Source organism: Castor canadensis, chromosome 17 (assembly GCF_047511655.1).
Source record: "Castor canadensis chromosome 17, mCasCan1.hap1v2, whole genome shotgun sequence".
Lineage (NCBI taxonomy): Eukaryota > Metazoa > Chordata > Mammalia > Rodentia > Castoridae > Castor > Castor canadensis.
In genome coordinates, this window is record NC_133402.1 from 64,020,135 (window position 1) to 64,028,885 (window position 8,751).

At 35.5% G+C, this 8,751-nt stretch overlaps 1 pseudogene; it reads left to right on the forward strand.

Moving 5' to 3' along the window:
* The first annotated feature begins 1,192 nt into the window (after positions 1-1,192).
* LOC141418515 (RWD domain-containing protein 1 pseudogene) lies at positions 1,193-4,700 on the forward strand (annotated as a pseudogene).
* The last annotated feature ends 4,051 nt before the right edge of the window (positions 4,701-8,751 follow it).

An 8,751-nucleotide genomic window follows, 5' to 3' on the forward strand; every position in this document is an offset into this window, starting at 1 on the left:
GCTTTTGCAGATGTTGGATCAAGAAAAGCAGAACTTTAATAAATGATATGCAAATGTAATATATTCTGAAAATTTGATTAATTCCCAGAATATGATATAAAAATGAGCATTAAGATCTTAAAATTCTTATCATTATTAGCCTAAATTTAACATATAACACAACATGAATGAAAATAGTCTGTATCCTGACACTCAAAGCTTAGAAAATAATCGTTATGCCCTACTAACACAAATTTTATCTACCAGAAACCACTGATCGTTTCTAACAGTAAAAGCAAATTAAGAAAGCTGCACCATTGCTTGACTGTATTTAATCTTGGAAAATTGCCCCTTTTCCTTAAAGTGGCCTTACTCTCCTCTCTCTCTCTCTCTCTCTTGCTGTTTTGGAATTAAGGATTGACAAATACTGGTAAGTGGTAACGGTTAATTGACATTGGAGATTTTTTCCTATCAATATATTCTCTAATGATTTTTCTTTTCAAGTTCCTTGTAATGAAGCTTACTGTTATAACTATTGGATGTTTTATATGTCTTGGCAATCACAAGGAAAATACCTATAGAAGATCCATGAAAGAAAAAGAGAGTCAAAACACATTACTACAAAATAAAAATCAACAAATTGCTAAGCAAGATAGCAAAATAAAAAATGAACAACAAAAAGCTATAACAGGCTAAAAGCAATGAACAAAATGGCTACAATAAGTCCTTTTCTAGCAGAAAGTACTTGAAATGAAAAAGGTTAAACTTTCTAGTCAAAAAACATCCATTTTATTTGATTAATAAAAAGGAGGGGATGAGGAGTAAGGAAAGAAGGAAGGAAGCAAGGAAGGAAGGGAGGGAGGGAGGAAGTTAAGATCCCATTTTAGGCTGTTTACAATAGACTCACTCTAGACTGTGAGCACAAATAGGCTGAAAGTCAATGAACAGAAAAACAAAATAGTAACCAAAAGACAACAGGGACAGCTGTACTTACGTCAGACAAAATAGACTTTAAATTAAAAACAGTCAAAAGAGACAGAGAAGGTTATTATATAATGATAAAAGAATCAATTCATCAAGAAGATAAAAACGTATACATATGTATAAGCCCACCAGCAGAGCACCTGAGTGTATAACACAAAGCTTGATAGATTGGAAAGGAGAAATAGACTGGCACACAGTCACAGTAGAAGATTTAAATATCCATTCAGCAATGAATACAGCAGCCAAACGGACAATCAATAAGGAAACAGTGCTCTTCAATGTGACCATGGACCACACAGACCTTGAGAGCTGTGCACAGAACATCACATCCAGTGGTAGGAACATGTACCTTCTTCTTAAGCACCCAAAAATATTCTCCAGGATAAGTTAGGTCATGAAACAAATCTTAGCAAATTAAAAGACATACCAAGTATCATTTCTGACCATAATAATATGAAATAAAAAACAGAAGGAAAACTGGAAATTCACAAATATGTGGAAACTAAACAAGACACCCTTGAACAATCACTGGTTCAAAGAAGAAATCAAGGGGAACTAGAAATGTAACAAGGCAAATAAAAATATAAATAAAACATATCAAAATTATAAGATGCAGCAAAAGCAGTACTGAGGGAAGGTTTTTGTTTGTTTTTTTTCTTTTTCAGTACTGGAGACTGCATGCAGGGTCTTGTGCATGCTAGGCAGACACTATATCACTGAGCTAAACACCAGACCTTGAGGAAAATTTATAGTGATGCTATCTGACATTAAAACAAAGATCCCAAATAGATTACCTAACTTTATCTCCTAAGGAACTAAGCAAGGAAGAACAGACTAGGCACAGATTTACCACAAGGAGGGAAATAAAATAGAGAAAAGAAAAAATAACAGAAAAAAATCAACAAGACTAAGATTTTATATTTTAAAAAGCTAAGAAAAACTAACCAATCTGTAGTTAAACAAAGAAAATAAAAGGATACTCAAAATCAGAAATCAAAAAAGACACTCCAAGTGATAGCGTGGAAATAAGAAAGATTGTAAGATACTACTATAAACAATTATACACCAAGAGATTGGATAACTCAGAATAAATGGATAAATTTTGAGAAATGTACAACTTACTAAGGCTGAATCATGAAGAAATAGAAAACCTGAATAAACCAATTGTGAGACTGAATCATAAATCAATCTGCCAACAAAGAAAAACTCAGGACCAGATGGCTTTATTGGTGAATTCTACCAGAAACTAAAACAATCAAGTCCAATCCTTGTCAAACTCTTCCCCAAACAGCAGTCTTAAACTCATCTTATGTAGTGAGCTTCGCCCTTGTGCCAAAGCCAAAGCCAAACTCTGTATGTGCAAAGAAGATGACAGCCAATACCCTGATGAGCACAGATGAACACTACTCAATAAAACACTGGCAGAATGTATTAGTTAGCACATTAATAGAATCATATAGCATGACAGAGAAGATTTTACCTCTGGGAAGGAATAAGCCTTCAAGCTGGGCAAATTAATTAATACGACACACCACAATCACAGAAGGAAGGGTAAAAAACGTCACATGATCATCTAATTAGATGCAGAAAAAGCATACACAAAATTTAATGCCCTTTCATGATACTCTCAACAAACCAGGTACAGAAGGAATTCACGGCAAGATAAACAAAACTCAGGCTGGGAGTGGTGTTGGTGGTATACACCGACAAACCCAGCACTCGGGAAGCTGATGTAGAATGGTTGCAAATTCAAGGATAGCCTGAGCTGTAGAGCAAGACATTGTATAAATTAAATTAAGTGTATAGTAAATAAATATATACTAAAAATATAGGAAATACTCTGGAGCTAGTAGGTATAGGTAAGAACTTTCTCAATGAAACCCCAGCAGCACAGCAACTAAGAGATAGCATAGATAAATGGGACCTCATAAAACTAAAAAGCTTCTGTTCATCAAAAGAAATGGTCTCTAAACTGAAGAGAACACCCACAGAGTGGGAGAAAATATTTCCCAACTATACATCAGACAAAGGACTGATAACCAGAATATACAGGGAACTTAAAAAACTAAATTCTCCCAAAACTAATGAACCAATAAAGAAATGGGCACGTGAACTAAACAGAACTTTCTTAAAAGAAGAAATTCAAATGGCCAGAAAACACATGAAAAAAATGCTCACCATCTCTAGCAATAAAGGAAATGCAAATTAAAACCACACTAAGATTCCACCTCACCCCTGTTAGAATAGCCATCATCAGCAACACCACCAACAACAGGTGTTGGTGAGGATGCGGGGAAAAAGGAACCCTCTTACACTGTTGGTGGGAACGTAAACTAGTACAACCACTCTGGAAAAAAATTTGGAGGCTACTTAAAAAGCTGGACATCGATCTACCATTTGATCCAGCAATACCACTCTTGGGGATATACCCAAAAGACTGTTACTCCAGAGGCACCTGCACATCCATGTTTATTGCGGCACTATTCACAATAGCCAAGTTATGGAAACAGCCAAGATGCCCCAGCACTGACGAATGGATTAAGAAAATGTGGTATCTATACACAATGGAATTTTATGCAGCCATGAAGAAGAACGAAATGTTATCATTCGCTGGTAAATGGATGGAATTGGAGAACATCATTCTGAGTGAGGTTAGCCTGGCTCAAAAGACCAAAAATCGTATGTTCTCCCTCATATGTGGACATTAGATCAAGGGCAAACACAACAAGGGGATTGGACTATGAGCACATGATAAAAGCAAGAGCACACAAGGGAGGGGTGAGGATAGGTAAGACACCTAAAAAACTAGCTAGCATTTGTTGCCCTTAACGCAGAGAAACTAAAGCAGATACCTTAAAGCAACTGAGGCCAATAGGAAAAAGGGAACAGGAACTAGAGAAAAGGTTAGATCAAAAAGAATTAAGCTAGAAGGTAACACCCACACACAGGAAATCAATGTGAGTCAATGCCCTGTATAGCTATCCTTATCTCAACCAGCAAAAACCCTTGTTCCTTCCTATTATTGCTTATACTCTCTCTACAACAAAATTAGAGATAAGGGCAAAATAGTTTCTGCTGGGTATTGAGGGGGGGGAGAGGGAGGGGGTGGAGTGGGTGGTAAGGGAGGGGGTGGGGGCAGGGGGCAGAAATGAACCAAGCCTTGTATGCACATATGAATAATAAAAGAAAAATAAAAAAAAATAAAAAAAAATAAAGTTATTTTCACAGTTAAAAAAAAAAAAGAAAAATTCAATGAAATAGATCAGATAAAAACTAGAAGATAGAATGAAAAGAAAAAGAAGCAGAAAATCAGCTGTTCCATGGTACTGCTATTACAATAGGCGGTTTCTTAAATTGGAAGGCCGTGTTTGATGCAGAACTCCTGGAAACCAGAAAGAAAAACTAAATTAAGTGGGAAATGGCCATTTGAAGCAGATCATAATCTTGACACATCTGATATCTAGTTCTTGGAGGATACTGGAAACAATGAGGAGGTAGATGAGTCTTTGTTTCAGGAAATGGATGACTTTGAGCTTTGAAGGAGAATGAAGATGATCCAAACAGCAATCCTGCTGACCCAAAGTGTGACTCAATAGACTGATGGGCTGTCCTCTTCTGCAAAGGACTGACTACCACAGCTTTTGTGTCTGTGCTAAGATGGTATTGATTTCCCTTTCTTTTTGTCTAAGAAAAAATAATTTTCATGACACTGATTCATTCATTCTTGGATGTCATAAACTGCCTGAATAATTAAAATAAATAAATAAATAAATAAATAAAAAACCTACCCATTATTGTATTTAGTGGTATAAAACTCAAACTTTTTTCCCTAAAATCAAGAACAAGGACATTCAGTTTTATTACTGTTCAACACAGCACTGACCCTCTTAGCTAAAGCAGTTAGCAAGAAAGAGAAATAAAGGCCCCTGAAGTAAAAAGAAATAACAAGACCTCTGAACATGACATGATCTTTTATGTGAAATGTAAGAAAAAAACTGTTAGACTAATAAATGATTTGTTTCAGGGTACAAAATCAACATAAAATGATCAATTATTTTTCTGTACACTAACAGAAGTCTGAAAGGAAATAAACGAAATAATTACATTTCTACATTTCTTTGCTGCCATTTTCAATAGCAGTGAGGAGAGTAAAATATTTGGGAATGAACACCAAGGAGGTGATTTAGACATCGGTAATCCTATTTCATGTTTTATTGCTATTTATTATTTCAAAACATGGGTGCATTTTATTACTTATGGAGAGTTAGGCTGCGTACTCATTCTAAACATATTTTCAGAAAGTTGTTTTAAATTGTGTACAGTAGGTTGACTCAAATTCATCCTAGAAGTTGGGAAAGCTTAAAAAGTGAAACAAAATTATTTTGACATACGGCATTAGTAAAAGCTTAATTTTTCCTTAATATATTGCTTTTAAAAGTCTAAACAGGCCAGGCACCTGGTGCCTTACATCTGTAATCCTAGCTGTCAGGAGGCAGAGATCAGGAGAATCATGGTTCAAAGCCAGCCCTGGCAAATAGTTCAGGAGACCCTATCACAAAAATAATCAACACAAAAAAGGCCTGGTGGAGTGATGCAAGTGGTAGGCACCTGCCTAACCAAGTGTAAGGCCCTGAGTTCAAACCCCAGTACTGGAAAAAAAAGCCTAAATGGATGCCACACAGACTAGATAGGTAGCAAGGCATGGAATGACTAAGCTAAACGGGGTACCCACAGAAAATGTAAGTTTATTCTGCTAATACTGAACCAATTCATATTTCCACAAAGGATGCTTCAGAAATATTTTCTTACTTCACATCTGCATTTTGCCAGTGATAGGTAGAAATGGCATTTCATTGTTAATTTTCACTTTTGATACTACACATAAACATTTTATGGTCTTAATCATTTGCGTTTTGCCATCTGGTAATTGCCTTTGAAAATATCCTCTGTTCTTTCTCCTATTGAAATGTTTCCTTTAAAAAAAGTTATAAAAATCCTTGAAAATACCTGATTATTAATGCTTTTACATTTTGTAAATAGTTTCTCCCAGTTTGTTACCTGTTTGTTTTTTTTTTAAACTTTCTTCATAACTGGTTTTGGTTGATCAGAAATTTTTAACATTTAAATAACCAAACTATATAATGGCTTTATTCGTTGATTCTTTAATTAGAAATATTAGAAAGTTCCTCTCTGCCCCAACTCTACTATTATTTCTTTAAAATTCTCCCAAATTCTCTCATAATAGTATTTTTTTCTTAATTTAATAATCATCCCTTAATACAACTGGTAAAACTGTTTCACATTTTACTCATGTGTGTTTTCTCTCTCTCATAGAGAGATCACCATGCATCCATATATACAGGAAATTTAAAAAATTCAGTGGGGATTATCTTTGAATTCTAAAATTTTCAAATGTCCAGAGTATTTAAAAGATGTTATTGGATTCCAAAAAATGGCTGTCATGGGGCTAGAGGTGTGGCTCACATGGCAGTATACCTGTCCTCAAAAGCATGAAACCCTGAGTTCAAACCCAAGCCCCACCAAAAACAAAAAAGGCTATCTTTTGATCATTGATTTGAACTTTTTAAGAGGCTACTGATACCTTAAGATTTTAAAGAATAGAAGAAAGTCAAGTGCATTAGTCAGCTTCCCATTGCTATAACAAATGCTTGTTTGTTAACTCATAAAGAGAAAAAGTTGACTTGGGGGGTCACAGTTTTGGCGTTTCAGTCCATGGTCAGTTGACCCCATTGCCTTTGGGTGTGTGGTGACGCAGCACATGTGGAACAAGCCACTTACTGCAGTATCGGAAAATGTAAAAGAAAGAGGAAAGACTGGGGTCATTTCCTTGAGGGCACATCCCCTATGAACATAACGCCTGTCACTATGCCCTACTTGTGATGCCCCCAATAACTCCATGTTAGAGACTGTGGGGACATTTAAGACCAAAGCATACCAATCATTTGTAACTTTGCTGTTGTTAACAATGCTGACCGATAGGAATGATAGTTACATCCTCAGCCAGGTCTTCAATGTCAACACTCATGTCACATCCATAGAATGGACTCTTCATACGTGCGATGAAGATGGTGATTCATCTCTGTGGTCTTTCTCTTCAAAATCCATAACCCCTGTTGAATTGTGAAAAAAACAAACAGGCAAATCCCAATTGAGGGACATTCTGCAAAACATCTGTCTATTGTTTCTTCAAGCTGTCAAGGTTTTCAAAACAAAGTCTGAGAGGCTGCAATAGCCAACCAGAGTCTAAACAGACTCGATAGCTAAATATAATGTGTAAATATACCCTAGATAAGAATAGGTATGTGAGATTAAAACTACAGTTTCTGAAAGAAATATGTACTTTGTTAAAGATAAAAATGTCACTATTGCTTCATTAATTTTGTATGAATGTAGTATAGTGCATGGGAAATTGGATATGCTATCTTTGCAGTATTTTCAAATTTATTCTATAAATCTAGATCTGTTCTAAAATAAAACTTATTTAAAATAACATAAGATTAGGTCACAAATTGACTCATGTTAAGATATATTATATGAAGGAAACTTTGGCTTCCCCTTTAATATCTGGGGATGGCAGGTATGTGCTTAAATGGATAAACATTTAGCAGCAGAAATTAATTGCATTTCAATATAAAAATTTAATAACATAGGTGCTGCCTTTAGGGGAAAGAAATAGGGGAAATAATTTGTTACTTTCTTCAGCAAAGTAAAGACTTGCATTTTAAAATCAGATTGGAGCACTTCTTATTTCCCCTTCCCCACCCATAACTAAATAAAAACTATTAAAAGAAAGTAGAATAATTTTTTAATTAGAGCATATTCGTTATAGGAGGGATTTATTGTGACAATTCCAATTAGGCTGATTTTGTACATTGGTTAGCTCACCCCCCACCGTCTCTCCCCCTTGGCCCCCCTCTCTGTCCCACTTAAAGTAATTACAAGACGTTTCTTTGTTCTACTTCGTGTAATGAAGTCCATCAACCATATTCCCTCTCCTTACTCTTCTTCATTTACCCTCCCCCACCCCAGAATTTTTAAGAGACATGGTTGAGGCAGGAACATTTTCTTTATAAATTGAGAACAAACTTAGAATCTGTCTTTTCTTCTTTCTGTGGGCTATCAGGCCATTGACATGGATTTCTACGGAGCATAACAGATTTTCATACAGTTTGTGAAGGTATTAGAGAAGGCATTTTAGAAGTGAGTATTAAACACTTCCACATAATTTTTCTCCCTGTGTATCTTAAACTCAATGCTCCCAATACAGCATGAAGTTGTGTGTTATCCAGACATATAAAAAATGTTAGGGTTTTTTCAGAGAAGCCGTATTTTAGTTATTAATTTTGATAACTGAATGAGGATTAAGGTGTGTATCCTGTGGTGTATCACAACCAGTCCTTGTGTTATGCACACATTTTCTTATAAAATGAGAATTGAGGGAATGGAAGTGAAATCTTTCAGGCAGTATGAAGGTGACATATCAAACATTCAAGTTAACACATTTTAAAACTTCTTACCGATACAGATTTTTATCCTAGTGATAGGGAAGTGCCGATTGTCTGTGACCCTTTAGAGAAACAGCTGCATGTTTTGCTTTTAGCATACACACCTTCCACGGTGAAAACACTGCAAATGATGCTTAGGTTTTGCTTCAGACTTCTGAGATAGAAGTGTCAAGTGAGATCAATTAAAATTATTGTCCGTTCATATGGTGCTTGGATGGAAAAATCAGTCACTATCTTCATGACAAACCATGCTTAGTTTCTC